A 20,141-nucleotide genomic window follows, 5' to 3' on the forward strand; every position below is an offset into this window, starting at 1 on the left:
ACTTATCACCAATACTGTGGACTTACAGATCTGTGTCGTATTTGTTCCCTATGTTCGTATGCTATTAGCACTTGTTTTGAGTACTGCCACATTATGTGAAAACTGGAGAATGGTAGGTTTAGTATTTGAAACCGGTTCATAACTGAGAGGCTACGTGTGGCATGTGCCAGAAATGGTAGTTCATGTTGTTTGTTTCCTCTCTTGAAACCTTGAAGCTGGGTTGCGTTTTGTGACTTGAATGGCTCCGTATCTGCTTTTGTCACAGAGCTTATGCATTTGTAACACACGGATATTGGAAGCGGAGTTCTGTCAGATCTTTATCTTAGACGCGGTATGAGAGGTTCATCAGCTGCAGTTGTGACTAGACTCGACTTGGATGACAGTGATGAAATGCAGACTGCTGCCAAAGGATTTCTGTCTGAGGACTAAGAACTGCTACGTTAATAGTAGCTTACTGGACTATTTTCCAGAGAATATTGTGGCATTCATTGGGTGAGTGTTGTAAAAAACAGATTTTGGCAACCGAATACTGTGGTAGATTGCCAGTATCTGTGGGAACTACTATGTGAATGACACTCGTGGAGAGTAACCAGTGAAATTTAAACATGATATGTGGCGTGTTTCTACGGTCTCCTGCAACACCGCCAACCCTCAAAATGCCATCGCTATGCGGGTATCGCTCCAGCCCCGTAGGTGCACCAGCCAAAGTCAGCCGAATTTCGCCTGAGCTGCAAGAAGCAGGCTACTTCAGAGGTCACGTGTAAGAACAATAGAGGCCGCCCCATCTACGGACCTTTTGCTGCATCCGCCACGCCTTTCCTCCGCCAATTCGGGCACACACTGCTAGACCAGTAGCTATCTGGTAGTTAGCCACCCACATGGGTACAGCTGTCCTCGCAGTTCCATCACCGCCAGCAGAGTAACGAGGTCGCCAGCACCACGCCACCAACTGGACTCGACGCAGCCCTTGCCACCAGCGACGACTGCGCATCATAACCTGCAGCTCCGGTTGGAACTCCGGGAACCACTCGTGAGATGCCTACCATTGATGTCTAAGAAGGTAGTCTGTCTCGTCTGCAGAGAACTTTCCAGAAGACGATGATGATGACGTTGGTTTGTGGGGCGCTTAACATAGGTAGTCATCAGCGCCAGTACAAGTTCCAAATCCTTTCAATTCCAGTCTCGGCACTTCCAGAATGATGATGAAATGATAAGGACAACAGAAACACCCAGTCCCCGGGCGGAGAAAATCCCTGACCCGCCCGGGAATCGAGCCAGGGACACTGTGATCCAGGGGCAGCAATGCTAACCACTAGACCGTGAGCTGTAAACTTTCCCGAAGATAATCTCACACAGAGGTTTGCTTTTGTTGTTTTCCATGAACTTTAAATTGTCAAAGAAGTCATTCCTTCATTTTCAATAAGCACTTTTTTTGTATTTGTTTTGAACTGCTAACCGATCGCAAAACTTATATTTGTGAACATAAAAATCAATTTATTGTCACAATCAGTTTGAGTATAATCAACTGACTTACTGTGGAAGTGACCCAAGCTGGGACACTTTAATATGCTCCTGGACAACGGATTTACTGTAACAGTCGGTCTTAGGTGAAGGGTAGTGACTGAAGACACAGGCAGATATGCTTAAGTGATATTACTACAGACAGGGATAGCATCGATGTGCTATGACCATTGACGTCATCATCATGCTGGAAACACACATTTCGAGCGTATCCAAGATGGCGACCATATTATTTACAACAACACATGCCAAATTACAAATAAAATCCGGTCCACAACATTCACAAATCCTAATAAAACTAGTAAAACAAATGCGGGAAACAGGAGGCTTTGGGCGGGGAGAAATTAAAAATTCACTAATAGAAAGAACAACGATTAGTACGCAACATATGGAAAGACCACTCAAAACTGCCAAAAATTAAAACCTCACAACGCCATAAAAACTAGAACATTGCGTAAGTCGATCAAAGTAAATTAATTAGATCTATCTCTTGCTGTGATTTATGTTTCTTAATTAGATCATGGGAGGAGGAACGTGGATCAATGTTTATTAAAACTAGAACAGCACCTTTGAGCACCAGCACAGGATATCAATAAAGCCCTCCCCCCCCCCCCTTCTCCTCTGTACCAGGATACCAATAACGCTTCCCCCACAATAACAACAGCTCGTACCCCAAACACCAACAAACTTAAAATACTGAAAGGAACAGTAAACAAAAATCCCACACTTAAAATCAATAAAATATACATAAAAAACCAAAACTTATTACACTTAGACATTGGGGGAGTCAGTCTAGATGTAGGAGGGAGTTCATTCTTTTATTCTCTCTCTCTCTCTCTCTCTCTCTCTCTCTCTCCCTCCCACCCTGTCCCCCCCTCCCTCACTCTCACACTCCAACAAATACACATATATATAGACGCATTGTATTGTATGGAACTGGGGACCTAGAAACGACGGAGAGGCTCCGTCCCCGCCGCAGCCCTCAGTGGTACACAACCCCACAACAGGCTACAGAAGTCCACTCACCCCACCGCCGCCCCACACCGAACCCACGGTTATTGTGCGGTTTGGCCCCTAGTGGAACCCCCCCCCCCCCCCCCCGGGAACGTCTCACACCAGACGAGTGTAATCCCAATGTTTACGTGGTAGAGTAATTGTGGTGTACGCGTACGTGGAGACAGTGTTTGCGCAGCGATCACCGATACAGTGTAACTGAATCGGAATAAGCGGAACCAGCCCACATTCGCCGAGGCAGATGGAAACCACCTTAAAAACCATCCACAGACTGGCCGGCACACCGGACCTCGATACTAATCTGCCGGGAGGATTCGTGCCAGGGACCGGCACGCCTTCCCGCCCAGAAAGCAGTGCATACAGACGCATAAAACCACAAACAAACAAACAAAAATACACACAAACTACCTCACGCAACACCACAACCCCCTTCCCCAACAAACCACACCCCAATATCCATATGAAGAAACACTACACACCACATAAAAATAGCCCTCAGGTACACTTCCACTCCAACAGTACTCAAGACGATACAGCTGATTCGAAGTGGGCCTCTTCCCCCATCCTATAACAAATAAATTGGCTCACCCAGTATTCCTCAGTCGTATGTGTTCATGTCTATGTCGAATAATTCTTAAAATCAGTACCATGGTTACCTGTCAGCTGACAGCAGTCCCCTACATGAAGACAAATAATAGGAGAACCTTTTCAATATAATGCTCTATCAACACTACCGAAACCTGTTTTGTACGCCTCCTTACCACAAACGCACTGTGTACGCCTCTCCACCACCCGAAAAATCAAATCTGTTGAGCGATAACCCACGGAACGACTGCCCCCACACAGCTCGGTGCAGCCAATGACGAGTAGCTGTGTCGGTGCGCACAGTGTAACTGCGGTTTTGTAGCGCTTCCTGTCTTGCCATTAGAGTACGAGTTCGTAATGCACACTGTGGTGAGTGAAAGGTTGGCTGGCAGTATTGTCATGATACATTGTGAATAAAGGTAAGTAGACGAGACCTGCGTAAATGTAGGGCGTAGGTAGTCACAAATGAGTGCAAATATGAAGCAAAACTTGTCTCTCATCACCTAGTTATATCCTCAGACATCTTAACGTCAGAGAGTGACGTTGCGAAAACAATGTGGAACGGTTCAAGATTTTGCGCCTCCGATAGAGGCCATGCTAATCTTCTCTGTATCCTTTGAATTTTAGTATACGTACTGCCGAAGCAAGTACATGCCAGGGACACTGAGAAGCTGCATCTGTCGTTATTATATCGCTTCAAACATGTCTCGACTCGGGTTTAGCTTTGCTGTGCCGTGACAAACGGCACAAGATTTACCAAGCGCTAATCTGTCAATCAACTACTGTGAAATATGATTGTTAGTAAGTGGTTACGCAAAACTTAGATTGTAGTGTAGCATACTCTCAGCATCCGCCCAGAGTAGCTGCAGTTTCACAGAGCTGCCAATGGGTGGCAGCACCAACGTTGGCATAGTGCTCACATCTGCACCTTAGTGTCATAGGCATGCCTACGAAACACACGTCTCCAGTATGCGAAATGAATGAATCTGTTTGTGGCTGGTGTCAGCATTACTGATGGCTCTGCAAAATTATGCACCAGTTTAGAAAGTGTTCAAAATCTAACACAAATTTCATTACTATAGCAATGGTACTTTGTAAACGATACTGTACGATTCAGTCTTTGAGCAGAGAATATGTGATGTTCTATGTAGGGCACTTTTTATCTGATACTCAAGAATTTACATGTGGTGTACTTGATGTATCTCCACCAGAATAGAAGAGAATCTTAATTGCGAGAAGAGACATAATCGCCACATAAACGATCAACAACAGCATTCGTATAGTACACTTTGAAACACGCCAGTGTAGTGCCATATCAGGCATGGATGGTTTTGCAGAGTTGTCTGAGATTTTATTTACGGTGGACATTGCGCCACTTTCAGCACAGTAGCCAGAGTTAGAGCTGTGACTGATCCATGGGTATATAGGACAGCTTTACTCGACATTAGTATTATACTGTGATGTACATGCATGAATGATCACGAGAAAAACCGTATTCAGGGACTATATGAATTGAGGAAGCAGGTTAGGTTGTGTGTTGGTAACTGTAGTTGTTTGCGAGTGATAATGCTGATCAGTTGTCACACAGTTAGATAGATACTGTAGTGCAAAACTAGAACGGATATTTATTAACCGCTTTCAAATTCTAAACCTGAATGGTCACTGCTGCCATGTGGAAGAAATGGTAGTTCGTGATGTTTGTTCCCTTTCCTGATACTTTGAAGCTGGATAGCGTTTTCTGACCTGAATGGCTCCGTATCTGCTTTTGTGCCAAATCTAATGCGTATGTAACATGAATATTTCATGGCGACTTTGGTCAAACCTATCTCTTCGACACGTTATGGGAAGTGGATCAGCTGCAATTGTGACTAGACTCGACTTGTGTGAAAATTACGGAATGCAAAGTGCTGCCAAAGGATTACAGTCCGAGAATTAAGCACTACTATGTCAATATTAGCATACTGGACTGCTTTCTAGACCGTGTTGTGGCATTCACTAGAGGGTGTTGTGACAAATTGATTTTGGTAACTATATATAACGGTAGATTACCAGTATCTGTGGGGAACTACAATGTGAATCACACTCATGGAGAATAACTAGTGAAATTTTTACACGACATATTCTAGAATCACACACTGGCTGTGGTTGTTTTAGAAGCTGCAGTTATCTTGTGTAAAGTCAACGTAATATTTTCAGATGACGTGTGTCGGTGCAGATGTGTGTTTTGTAACGAGATAGAGCTGATGCAAATCAGCTTGATTGTAGGAATAGGCGATGTGGCAGCTGATTGTGATACTGACATTTGTTTTTGCGGCATGAAACAAAACACAATCGAAGGTCATATGTGCCTGAAACGCAACCCAGCTAAAATGATCTCCTCACGAAGAGAGTACCGAGAGGAGGTCGCCCAAGCCGCTGGGAGAGGCTCAATTCCCCGAAGCTTGTTCCCGTGAAGTGAAGACCAGCGGTGATGCCGCAGGGACACCACCTGCTCGCAGATGGCAACACGGAGACCGTCACAAGGAATGGAAGAACCAGCGGGCCCAGGTAGGAGGACTGCATCCTTGGCAGCAGTGTCAGCAGGCTCGTTTTCGTCAGACCGACGTGACCAGGAACTCACACAAGCATCACAGGGCCCCATCTAGAGTGAGCAAGTAGAGGCTTTCTTGGACCTATTGCTCTAAGGGATAGACTGTGTACAGCACACAGAGGCTCTGAAGGGCACAGAGAGTCTGAGGAGTGACACAGTTAAAAGCCTGTCACCGGATGCGCTGCTATAAATGTTAAGAACTGTTCCAGAAGCTAATACCGAAAATCGTCGGTGGCCATTACGAAGGCACACCCGACACCATGGTCTGTCCGAGAGAAAGTGTACACAATGTTCTGGGCGAAAGTCGAGGGACTTACAGCTATTCCAGAGTGGTTTTCTTAGAAAGCGAATAAAATTGAAGGTGAACACGAGACGCCATACGAAACAAAGGTGGTTACGGGATCACACCCATCGAGAAAGTGGCAGGGAGCGTGAAGTTAAGCTGCCGGAGCACTAGCCGAAAGTGAACTTCAGGAGGTAAGAGAAGTGGGATGCTCCCCATACTAGTAGTCGAAGAAGTCATCGAAGAAGGAGCCATAGAAAGGGTGGACGGGCATGGTAGACAAAGGGCACCCGTATCTGCTGAGTAGCAGATCACGCCGGTATGACAGCAGTAGTTCGCCAGCTTCTGCACAGACGCACTCAACCGGCCTAGTGTAAAAGACGCCATTGATCAAACGGATTCCATGATGGTCGATTGTATTTAGGCGGCGTAAGTTGAACGGATGTGCAGATGCATAAATACCGGTAATCTAGTTTCGAACGGACAAAGGGATCGGCACAAATCGAGTAGGGTCGTCCGATCCGCTCCCCAGGAAGTACTGCTGAGGACACCTAGGACACTGCGGAGCAGCAGGCATCCAGGTAAGACGTGTCGGAGGACCAGGAAAGTTTTCTGTCTCGCGTGAGCCCCAGGAATTTGGTAGATTCAGCGGATGGTAGGGCAACTGGCTCAAGATGTGAAGACGGTGGAAGAAACTCGTTGCGCCGCCAGAAATTCGTACGAACGGTTTTGTCAGTGGAAAAGCGAAAGACATTGTCGATGCTCCACGACTGAAACATCGCTGAAGACGCCGCTCAAGGAGACAGGTGGGTGGAGAACTGCAACAAATCGCAAAGTCGTTGACGAAAGTGGAGCCAGAAATGCTGGGCGGGAGAGAGGCCATGCTGGGGTCAGTGGCTGTAGTGAAGAGGACGACGCTCCGGAGGAGCCCTGAGGCACTGCTTTTTCCTGGATAAACGTGTCTGACAGGGCAGAACCCACACGGACCGTGAGAACTCTATCTTTGAAAAATTCCCAAAGGGAATGGGGGCAGGCGACCTCAGAGGCCCCACGTGTATAAAGTAAGGAGATACCAGCCCTCCATAAAGTGTCGTGGGCTTTCTCCAAATAAAATTAAAAAAAAAACAAAAAAAAAAAACACAGCCAGTCTGGTATATCCACAGAAAATCAGTCATGACGTAGTTTGACAACTTGATGAGATGTTCAACTGCAGAACGGCGCACTCTAAATCCACATATTGTAGTCGTTAGTAAATTGCGAGACTCCAGCCACCAGACCAACCAGGCATGAACCATACGTTCCATCACCTTGGAAACACAGCTGGTGAGAAAAATTGGGTGGTAGCTAGAAGGAGGGTGTTTGTCCTTACTGAGCTTTGGTATTGGTATGACAGTCGCTTAACGCCAGCGTCTGGGAAGTTCGCCGTCTTCCCAGACGCGATTGAATAAAGGAGAAAGAGGTTGCCTGCAAGAGAAAGGTACTCCAACATCTGAACGTGAACATCATCCGGCCCTTGGGCGGAAGATCGGGATGAAGTGAGAACATGATCTAGCTCCCTCATTGTAATGGCGGCATTGTAGCACTCACGATTTTGAGAGGAGAAGTGTATCACCATCGCCGCCTCCACTCATTTTCGATGGATAAAGGCAGGACGATAGTGGATACAGCTCGAAATATCCTCAAAATAGCGGCCTAAGGTGTTGGAGAAATTGGTGGGGTACACAATGACATCTCCTACGCTCAGGACGGAAAGTGAGGAATGGACCTTGGTCCCAGGGGACCGCCGGAGGTTGGCTCACATGACGGAAGAGGAACTGTTAATTAATAAATGTCATATTCTTTGAGATAGAAAGAAAAGCTAGCTGGATTACGACACTGCGTACCCCACTGTTTTTAACGAATACAATTCGCCGTCGTAGGATGGCGAATTGCGGCGGTAAGGATAACGTTTGTAAGGTATTCTACCTGATCATCACAACTGGGAAATTTTATTTGGCCAATGTCGCCAGGGAGCGGTAAAACCTCCATTAAGCCTTAGAAAGTTGCCAGTTATGGTTACGTATAGGTGGGGTAGAAGTCAGCAAACTGATAGCACACACAAATTACGTATCAGAGACAACGGACCGTTTGAAACGACGAGAAAGCTCGGCAGTGCAGAACGGGAGGTCAAAATGGGAATAGGTGTGCGTGGGTTCTGAAGGGAACTTGGGTGCTCCAGTGTTAAGGCAGATGAGGTTGAGGTGATTGAGAAGGTCAGCCGAGAAGGCAGCATTTGGAAAGTTTCTGGATGAGCCCCATAGTGGATGGTGTGCGTTTAAGCCACTGAGCAGCAATAAGGGGTGATGGAGTTGACCAATAAGCTGGAGGGAGTCTGCCCTTGTGACACCGAATGACAGAGGGATGTAGACGTGCAAAGAGAGTAGGTGAGGCGAGGAATGAAAATGCGAACTGCAACAGCTTGTAATCAGGTGTTCAGTGAGATGGTTTGACTGTCAACGTCATCCCGGATGAGCAAGCGTATCTCCCCTACGAGATGGAATTCCATCCTCAGAGGGAAGGTCAAAGTAACCCGGAAAGAAGCGTGAGAGATCAAAAGATTCGCGAGGTCGAAATTTTGTTTCCTAGAGGCAGAAAACAAGTTGATGCTGGGATTCAAAGAGCAGTCACAATTCCTCCTTGTTGGATCTAAAGCCTCGAACATTCCATTGGAGCAGAGTTATGATGGGGAAAGGGGAGAGGGAAAAAGTGAACGGTTATCACCTCAGCGACTACCGAGTGCCAGCCTTCAAAGGTGTGACTGACGAAGTGGGGATGAGGGCTACACTTAGCACGGAAGGTCAAGGCCCCTATAATGTCACTCCTTAAACACAACAACTACCTAATCAATAAATTAACAATTTATTCAAAGACGATATTTATAACAGCTTAGAGACAATCAACACGTGGCCATCTTAAAGAGAATACCAAAATATCACAGATAGCTTGCTTCTCAAGTAAGGCAACAAATTACAGTTATGAAAACTGACTTAAAGAGATGAGCCACAGAACTTTCAATACTTAAACGAACAATGAATTACAATCAGAAGGTGATTTAAAGAAATGTGGCACAGATAAGTTATTTAAAGGAGCAATTATTTGCAATATAAAAGTGATTTATGAAACGCAGACCAGTTCGTTAAGAAGCCAAATAACACAAGCAGCATCAAGGTTACAATTTAATACAATTAATTCCAAGCAAGTTAAAAAACCTATTTTCTTTAAATATTAATGAAACACGTTAAATGTTTACCAAACGGGCAGTGACGCCAGGCTGCCCTGGGCAAAACATGACTTAACTTAAAATGCTGGAAGCAGCAGAGCAGCCGTCCAAAACAACATCTAAAGCCCGGGGCCCTACCGGGAGTCACTTCCCATTAGACGGCACGTCACAGCTTCCACCCACCCCAACTCGCAGGAAACTGTAACACAAACAGACCGCAGAAGACATGCAAACACCAACCAAACATCAATTAATATAACTTAAGAGATCAATAAACATTTAAATAAATGCACGCATATAAAATTCTACGTACAAATGATGGCCTTTTATAGAATACGAGCCTTTACTGCCGAGCCGATCTGATCATGTAAGTGTAGAAAAGTTGTCGAATGTTTTCTAAGAGATAGTATCGACAGCAATTGAGAGGGATATACCACATAAATTAATAAGTGATGGTACTGATCCCCCATGGTACACAAAACGGGTCAGATCGTTGTTGCAGAAGCAACGAGAAAAGCATGCCAAATTCAAATGAATGCAAAATCCCCAAGATTGGCACAGTTTTACAGAAATTCGAAATATGGCTCGTACTTCAATGCGAGATGCTTTTAATAATTTCCAAAACGAAATTCTGTCTCGAAATCTGGCAGAAAACCCACAGAGATTCTGGTCATACATAAAGCACACCAGTGGCAAGACGCAATCAATACCTTCACAGTGAAGTCACTGATGACAGAGCCACTAAAGAAGAGTTATTACACACGGTTTTCCGAAACTCCTTCACCAAAGAAGACTAAGCAAATATTCCTGAATTCCAATCAAGAATGACTGCCATGATGAGAAACATAGAAGTAGATATCCTCGGAGTAACGAAGCAGATTAAATCACTTAATAAAATCAAGGCCTCCAGTCCAGATTATATACCAGTCAGGTTCTTCTCAGAGTATGCTGATAAAATAGCTCCATATTTAGTAATTATATACAATCACTCGCTCACAGAAAGACTGGAAAATTGCTCAAGTCACACCAATACCCAAAAAGGGAAGTAGGTGTAATCCGCTGAATTACAGGCCTATAGCACTAAAGTCGATTTTCAGTAAGGTTTTGGAACATATACTGTATTCGAACATTACGAAGTACCTCGAAGAAAACGATTTATTGACACATAGTCAGCACGTTTTCAGAAGATATCGTTCTTGTGAAACACAAACAGCTATTTATACTCATGAAGTAATAAGTGCTATGGACGGGGGATGTCAAATTGATTCCATATTCTTAGATTTCCAGAAGGCTTTCGACAGCGTTCCTCACCAGTGTCCTCTAAACAAACTGCGTGCCTACGGAGTAACGCCTCAGTTGTGCGACTGGATTCGTGATTTCCTGTAAGGAAGGTCACAGTTCGTAGTAATAGACGGAAAATCATCGAGTAAAACAGAAGTAATATCTCGCGTTCCCCAAGGAAGTGTTATAGGCCCTCTATTGTTCCTGATCTATATTAACGACATAGGACACGATCTTAGTAGCCGTCTTAGTATGTTTGCAGATGATGCTGTCATTTACCGTCTTGTTAAGTCATCAGATGCTCAAAACGACTTGCAAAATAATTTAATAAGATATCTGTATGGTGCGAAAAGTGGCAATTGACCATGAATAAGGAAAAGTATGAAGTTATCGACATGAGTACTAAAAGAAATCAGCTAAATTTCGAATACGTGATAAGTCACACAAAGCTGAAGGCTGTAAATTCAACTAAATACTGAGGGATTACAGTTACAAATAACCTAAATTGGAACAATCACATAGATAATATTGTGGGTAGACCAAACCAAAGACTGCGATTCATTGGCAGAACACTTAGAAGGTGCAACAGGTCGACTAAAGAGACTGCTTACACAACGCTTGTCCACCCTATTGCTGTGCGGTGTGGGATCCGTATCAGGTGGGACTGGCGGATGACATCGAAAAGGTGCAAAGAAGGGCAGCTCTTTTTGTGTTATCGCGAAATAGGTGAGATAGTGTCACAGATATGATAAGAGAATAGGAGTGGCAATCATTAAAACAAGGGCGTTTTTCGTTGCGACGGGAACTTCTCATGAAACGGCAATCACCAGTTTTCTGCTCCGATTGCGAAACGTTCTGTTGGCACCCAACTTCATACGGAGAAATGATCATCGCAATAAAATAAGTAAAATCAGGGCTCGCACAGGAAAATTTATGTGCTCGTTTTTCTCGCGTGCCGTTCGAGAATTGAACGGTAGAGAGACAGCTTGAGGGTGGTTCATTGAACCCTCTGGCAGGCACTTTATTCTGAATAGCAGAATAACCAAGTAGATGTAGATGTAGGTCTACTAATAACTGAGTGAGGGCTTTCAAATAAATGCACGTATATAAAGGAACTACGTACAAATGACTAGCTTTACAAGATACGAGTGTTTACTAATAATTGAGTAAGCCCTTTCAATAGAAGTGACTCAAATTTTCCAGCAATACACAGGTACGTCGATTTGATGGCAATCAAAATACAGTGAAAATCTGATAGAGACAATACACAAACTTCTGTATACTGTCCCAAAAAAAAAAAAAAATAAATAAATAAAAAAAAAATAAAAATAAAAATAAACACACCTTCCAGCTAATCACCTTCTTAATGGTAATCCAACTAGCGGTTTTTTAAAAGGAAATAGTAGGTGCTGGTCTCCATGCAGTTACACACTCTGCCGGCTGCTCGTACTTCAACAAGACGTACATGAGGACTACCAAGCAACAAGTACACTCGCTGCAACGCAAATCGTTCAACGAAACGAAGGCACCAAAATCACTTACACCTTCGATGGAGAGCGTTGTTCGAGATGGTCTGCAGGGATAGGTCTCTCCGAGAAATCAGGCACCAAAGCGATGCGACGAACAGTGCCCGGAGTTGACATCAGGCAGGTCCGCCACAACCTCGGGACGCCTTACGAGGTAGACCCGCCGTCCCGCTGCTGGCCGAGCACGCATGTCTTCCTCTTTCGTTCACGCAAGTAGCCGAGCGAGGTGGCGCAGTGCTTAGCACACTGGACTCGCATTCGGGAGGACGACGGTTCAATCCCGTCTCCAGCCATCCTGATTTAGGTTTTCCGTGATTTCCCTAAATCGTTTCAGGCAAATGCCGGGATGGTTCCTTTGAAAGGGCACGGCCGATTTCCTTCCCCATCCTTCCCTAACACGAGCTTGCGCTCCGTCTCTAATGACCTCGATGTCGACGGGACGTTAAACACTAACCTCCTCCTCCTCCTTCACGCAAGTACGTCCTTGCGCCTCGCCGCGAGTCCAACACCAACTGCCACGAGCGTGAGAAACACCCGCGAGATCACAACAGAACCGAAGATCCTAGTACAGCCAGGTAATCGATAATGTGGCGCCAAAGAGCTGGTGTGCGATAAAAGGCGCACTACGTCTCAGAAGACTCACTGCTCCAGGGTGCAGAGGATGGTGGTTCTACAGAGTCATCGGCATTCTCTCTGGGTCGGCCTGCGGATTCCAGGGCAGAAAAACTTCTGGTGGTGCGTACCGGCGAAACAGAGGTCGGCCGGGTGAGGCTATCTCGCGCCGACACCTTTGAAGACGACCTTAGAGTCGGTGAAGGGAAGACCGTTGTCTGATTTTTTTTAGAGCCTTTGCGATACGTAGATGAATCGGTTTTGTGGCTGGAAGGAGGTAAGAAGTCTTTGCGGGAGTGTTCCCTTTGTTCTTTCTGGCGTGCTGGTTATGAGGAGTGCGTTTTCACTGCCGTGGGCGAAGTTTTGGTGACTTGGTGCACAGCTGGAAGAGGAGGAGACTGGGACGCTACCGCGCCACTGGGCGACTTGGTAACCGCACTGCTGAATTTGAGGTCGAAAGGGCTGCATGGGATATCATTGGTGCAACGAGGTGTAGCAAGAACAGTACTGTAAGTGCTAGATGCTAAAACACAGGCCTTCCGAGTAGCCAACATCTTGCATGTCACAAGGTAAACTCCACCCATATCTCCTGGGTTACCCGCTCATCGAGATATATGTAAAATTCTCGGGATGAGGCGACACGGTCTCTGTTACCACTGATGCAGTAGGGAGAAGGAGGCGGGCAACTGCTTTCGTGTGTATCGCTACCACAAGTAACACATTTGGCTGTGTTTCTACAGGAAATTCGAGCGTGGTTGTAACGTTGACACTGGCAGCAAAGCATCGGGTTTGGAATACACTGTCTGACTGTAATGACCTTATAGCCTACTTCGATCTTCAATGGAAGCAATACTCGACCAAAAGTGAGAAAAGGGGGTGCACATTGGAACTAAGATGGCATCAATCTTTTTCATTACTCGATGCACTGCAGTGAAGTCCTGATCAGAGTACAAGCGATTTTCCGCATGCATTCCTCTAAAACTGCTTATGGGCTACTTTTAGGACATGAGGCAGATTATTATAATGCTAAACAGGAACTCATTCTGGTACGGAGTGCATCGGATAATAACTCATACATTCAAGGAGGTCAAGAGGAGAATATGATCACAATTAGCAAGATAACATGGAAAATACCCCACATCAGTGTATCAGACGAGGAGCGTTTGAAGTTTTTAAAAGTCCTGAATTCCAATACATTTCTGTCACTAATATTTCTCTCTTGGGAGGTTTTCGAGTATCCAGTTCTACCGACTGCAAGCAGACTAAATGGGGTATTAAAATTTGTTCACATCTACAGACACCTAGATTCATCATACTTGATTTTCAGACTGACAGAAGAGGGAATATATCAAATGATTCCACTGCACTGGGCAACTGCTGGTTAACTAACGCCATAGTCTACCTGAATTTAGAATTCTACCCATATGACAATTTACACCTGCAGTGGGACGAAATTTATACAGTCTAGCATAGCACATGTGTATTAGGTTTCTTACTATTAAAAGAAGGGAATGTCTACTCAGTCCACAGAAGTTCAAAGAGCTATCACCGATCATCGTAATAGACCGCTCGAAACAGAACGAGGTAATTACATCTCGACCAGATGCATGTATTGAATTTAAATCTTCAGCAGATTTCCCAGAACACACTGCAGTGTATGCACTAGTTCCACATGACTGTGTGATCAACTACTGCCCGCTCACAGGCGTTGTGCAACGAGCTGTATAAATGAACAGGTGCTGCACCATACCTAGAGCATTCCAAAATGGCATCTGAAGGCGTGAACATCACTGCAGACACTCAGGGTTTCTATGATGGTGACAGTAGACAGTTCATATTTAAAGACGTTGCATTCGTAGCAGACAGAGAAGATGCAGTAACAGTAGAGACATTCTCAGCAAATAAAGCGTCACCGAGGTCTTTCAAGGGTGTGAAGTGCGCTAAGACACAGAACAGTGCAAAGCAGTTAACACGTTTTCACCATTGGAATTTAGTGGGATGATCCTGGCATAGCCTATAAAGATATGGTGACGTCGCTTCTATTATTCAGCCACACAGATACCATCATCTGCTTGAAGGGGTAGGATAAGATCTCATGGATGCGCCGAATCCTGAAGTTTGTTGCTATTCAAGACCTGGAATTCTACGGGTGTCCTGCTCTCCATCGACTCAAGAAGCAGAAGAAGATGTGTTTGCTTATGGAAATGTAAAATTACTTTTAAGTTGGATGAGAAATAGATGATTTTTTACTTTACAACCTCTGTGTTCTTTTTTCAACACTGTTCCCGCTTTGACAGTGTACATTTTTAAGCAGATACTACGTCTGTGAGTTTCTTCAAGCACCAAAGATATAATTTTAGACATGTCTGCTGTATGTCATTGGAATCGGACAGGTTCACGTGCCTCCATAGACTCCATGGACTTACTAAATAAAAACTAGACCCCGTATTGGCGCTAGTGTCGCGTCCTCACATTGAACGTGATAGAAGCCGCCATTTGCAGGAAACAGTGCGTAAACATGGTTCGTCGGCGTGATGCATTTAATTGTAACAGTATAATGGAAGCAAAGACGAAGACGGAAACAATGTTACATTTCACAGGTCAGTCATTTCTGGTTGTTTGTTACTTTCTATTACCTGTATTGTTTCTGCATGAAAATACTGTGTACATCATGAGCGTTTGTTTTTGTTTAGGTTTCCCTTTAGAAATGATTTTCTAAATCGGAAATGGATAGTTGCTACTCTGAGAGAGAACTTCCAACCGACAGCAAATTATTTGGTGTGCTCTCTCCATTTTGAAGAGAATTGTTACATGGAAAGTTATGTAAATAGATGTCAACTGACGATCGATGCTATACCGACAGTATTTGGATATCCAACTCATTTGAAAAAGATATGGTGTCCTGGAAATCGTGCAATATAGGCCTAGGTTAAATAGTGTGGAAATACTGTCAGTGTGTATAATTTTGAAAATTCGTTTTCCAGGTTACCAAGGCAATCAAGTATATATTAAGTATGAATCAGAGGTAGGTCGAATAATTGCGTTTTGATACTTAACATGTGTTGTCAGGTGGTGATTATACTTCGTAAATGGTCAAATATTTGATCAAATGTTGCAAACTCAACCACTTTCAGAGGTTCTATCAGTGTTAAAAACTAATGTGCGAATGAAATTCCTACGGTATTTAAAGTGATATGGGTTACTACAATTAATCATACCAAAATTCGAGTGTAGACAATACTGTGCTAAACAAAAGTAAGCGTGCAAAATGTAGACAGTAATCGGCAAAAAGCAAACAGGAATTGACAGGAAAATTACGTGAATTAAATAATAATCGTCCTGTCCGCTACTTTAAAACTCTCAGTAATTATCAAATGCAAATAACTCGATGTAAACTCGCTCCACCTTGTGAGGAAAGAGCCTTACATTCTTAAATTTCGCGTCTCTATGCAGACGTATTTCGGAAATTGGGAAACTTCATTCATTTAAGCATACTTTTAAAATAGACTCGAATACTCAGTACTTTCTTAAACAAACATGTGTTTAATTTGTGCTTCAATTTGCTCTTGTGGCGTCTCATATACTTCAAATCACAACCCCAGTACTAAGGATTCATCCCTGCAAATGGCGGCGATCAGCTGCTTCAATTGGGGGACAGTTGCCTCGCATCTCCGCTACGGCGTGGTAGGGGCTAGCGTGCCTCCTGCTCCCATAACCCAATTCGTGCTGCGTGAAAGGCATAATTCCATGCAGATATTCAATATATTTTGTTATCTTCCGTCTTAAACTTCACCTCCTTAATAAAACTCATATTCAGCAAAACATATGTCATTTGTGGCCAGACAGCCGTTTTATGTTTTATATTGTAAATAATAACAATAAAGAGGTATGGTGACGAAGTTTTGGCGTTTATTCAATTGACACAATACAACATAGTTGTTAAGGTACAATATAATTCTTGAGGTACAGAGTAGTTTTTGAGGTACAATATAGTATTCGATAGGTACAATTTGACTCTTCTATTCCGATGCAGATTTACATGCTACAACAGTAACATGGTTGAGAATACTTTTTTACAATTTTTTACCAGTAACACTGGAACTTTTTTTTAATCTACGCTAAAAACTAGTTGTAGTGAAGAAAGTATCTCCACATTAAATTCCACAGTCCCGGTAGCATTGCTTTGACAATAATTCTGATCGACTGTGCGCACTTAGAGTCTAAATTCAACAGCTCCAATTGCAAAGATTTTTACAGTAACAATTCTGATGGACTCTGAACTACATAGATATATATATGTTACAGTCAAAACTGGTTTTTAGTTAGAACGCGTCTTACTAGTTAAAACTAGTTTATACTGAGCCACTTCGTCAAAACGCGTTTTGCCTAGTTAAAACTAGTTTTAACTGACTTTCGCTTTTGACCAGCAGTAAATTAGAATTGTAACTGAGGCGATCAGTATCAACTAGTTTCAACTAGTAAGAACGCGTTCTAACTAGACAGAACTAGTTTTCACTAAATTTATTTAGTGGCAAATATTAAAATTAAGAGCAACTACGAGTTGTTTGAAATAAGAAAACAGCATTTTCGTATTGTGCGATGCTATATTTATTGAGAATATTGATCATACACGTAAGTCATTAATATTAAATACAGCAATACAAAAATAACCATACACTGAAGAAATATTTTATCGAACATTACAGAGCCATATTAACAGTGTTAGTTACGAAAGTGGAAAGAAAATAATCATACAGTAAAAGTATATTAATTACTCATACATTTGAGAAAAGTTGCTACAATCTTAATAAAAGAGAAACGTACCAAAAAATTTAACAATTAAATTTTTATTATTTATTGCAAGGCAAACTGTCATCACATCTTGAGTTACAAACGTTTCTTTTCTTCCTACAAAAGCAACTCTTTGAAATACACGCCGAGAATGGTTTCAGCGCTTCAGAAACGGTGATTTTGACGTCGATTGCGAGGACGCCGAAGGAGAGAGAAGCTTTTCGTAGCTACTGGAACCGACGGAACACTCACAGGAGATAGTTATCGAAAGCAATTGATGCGTTTGAACCCAACCCTGGAAGGCAAATGCCGACAATACAGCGACGGTCATCGAATGGTATTTTGCAGCTTGACTGTGCCAAGATTTGATGACGCCAAGTTAAGAAATGATGAAAAGACAATACAATAGTATAAAATTATTTTGACAAATAGACTTAATGAAACCAAAGATCAGGCAAGAGAGGGTATTGTAGAAAGATCGGAAATGGTCAGAGGTGTACCACATGAGACAGCTGGAATTGTACAGAGTAGAACGAAGCAGTCGAGATCCCAGGACTGGTTTCATGAGGATTGTAGTAGGAAGACAGAAGAAAGGAATGAGACAATAACAAGAATGCTGTAAAAGAACACCAGGACACGAGAAGGGAAGCACGTAAGTAATGCAAGAGGAAAAAGAGGGAATTTGAAAAACAGTGGATTGATTGGTTAGAACAGGAAAAACTGCTCACGGAACAAGGAAAATCTATATGAGGGTGAAAGATATAAAGAAAGGTTTCTAACTCAGGTTTCCCTCTTTATCATTACGGGAAACTGCTCTGATTAGAGGAAAAAATCAGCTTTTAATGATATGGGTAAAGTATTTTAGTGAACTACTGAATACAGAAACGGAATACGAAGGTAATGTTTATGCTGGTATCGTGGAAGAGGTGGAGCAGGAGTTAAACAGAGGAGAGGAGTATCAGAAATCAGTCGAGAACATACAATGGAAGAAGTTAGAGGTAGTATTAAGACTCTTAAAAACAGTTAAGCTCCGGGAGAAGACAATGTTACAGCAGAAATGATAAAATATGGCGGAGAAAAACTAATAAGGGTTTTACATGGGATTATAGTGGAAATATGGTGCAAAGAAAATGTGGCGGAATAATGGAATACAGCAACACTCTGCTCTACTCATAAGGAACATGACAAGGCTGACTGTGCGAATTATAGAGGAACTGCACTGCTCTGCACGGTATATAAAGTATTAGGAAAATTCATTGCTGGCCGACTAATAACTTGAGTAAAAGCGACGAGATTTCCACCACCTGCTTATTGATTTCCAACAAGCTTATGATAATATCGAAGGGAATCAACTCTAGAAGGCAATACAAGAAGCAGGAGTACCCAACAAACTAATAAGGCTGGTTCAAATGACTTGAGAAGAACGGGATACCGTTGGGTTGACGGCGCATTGTTAAACACATTTGAAGGCAACCGAGGATTGCGGCATGGTGATGTACTGTCCAATATTCTGTTTAATGTCACCTTGGAGAGGTTGTTGTGTAACTACGACCCTAATGGACTTTTCCCCGATCACGTGAGGGGCCTTTCAGTATGAGACAGAGTTGAATCACCCATCCTCGATTCATACTGAACATAATTTTTTCTCCTTCTTCTACATTCAAGAGGAGATAAACACACAGAGTGTGATACATGATTGTTTGACGATTCAGATGGTCTGGGAGCAATAGAAGTTGAAGATGATGATGTTCCATTCTTATTTGTATTGCCATTGAAGGCTGTATTACTAATATCAGAGTATGTTATGAAAACACTGGAATTCAGTCGGTTTACTGATAAATTTTCAAGACAAAGGTTGTCAATGGTTCAAATGGCTCTGAGCACTATGGGACTTAACTACTGAGGTCATCAGTCCCCTAGAACTTAGAACTACTTAAACCTAACTAACCTAAGGACATAACACACATCCATGCCCGAGGCAGGATTCGAACCTGCGACCGTAGCGGTCACGCGGTTCCAAACTGACGCGCTTAGAACCGCACGGCCCCACCGGCCGGCCAAAGGTTGTCCTTGAGGCAAGGATCTTCATCTCACAGGTCATCAGTTGATTATTAGGTGGGAAAGGTGTCACATCTAGTCCATTTCCAGGCATATCATCAGTACTGTACAGTATTTTGCACAGGTCATTTAAAGTATTTCATTTCCTGCCATCAAATAAATTCATGTCCTATTTTCTTAAGGTCGTTCTGGAAGGATTACAAGACAAATGTCAATACTATTGCCATAGACATGGATAATAATCTGGTACCGAGCGCCATGGGTTTCGAATCTGCGCCAGACGGGATGGAACTCGATGATCACTAGAGGTCTCTGCAGCTGTCGCGCCGTAAGCTTTGGCTGCACGAGCTCCTGGCCCTGAGTCTAACGTGAGGGCGCCACTGTGGAGCACGTGGTCCCAGCGGCCAATAGCGACATACCCTGTCGTGTATTTAGGCGGCTGCCTCTCATTCAGCGAGGCAGTCTGGTATTCGCCTTGAGTTGGTTCATATCTCACTTACAGACTTTGTGTTTATGTTGCGTGTGCTTACTTCCCGTTTATGAGTGGACGTTGTTTTTATTTCGTGCAGTTATCTCTTGTGACCCCGTTGCTTAGTACTTTGTTGTCGTTCTTGGTGTCTT

At 43.4% G+C, this 20,141-nt stretch overlaps 1 pseudogene; it reads right to left on the minus strand.

Moving 5' to 3' along the window:
* Window positions 1-3,670: 3,670 nt before the first annotated feature.
* On the minus strand, window positions 3,671-3,771 carry LOC124608728 (annotated as a pseudogene).
* Window positions 3,772-20,141: the final 16,370 nt, after the last annotated feature.

This window comes from Schistocerca americana, chromosome 3 (assembly GCF_021461395.2).
Source record: "Schistocerca americana isolate TAMUIC-IGC-003095 chromosome 3, iqSchAmer2.1, whole genome shotgun sequence".
NCBI classification, from domain to species: Eukaryota; Metazoa; Arthropoda; class Insecta; order Orthoptera; family Acrididae; genus Schistocerca; species Schistocerca americana.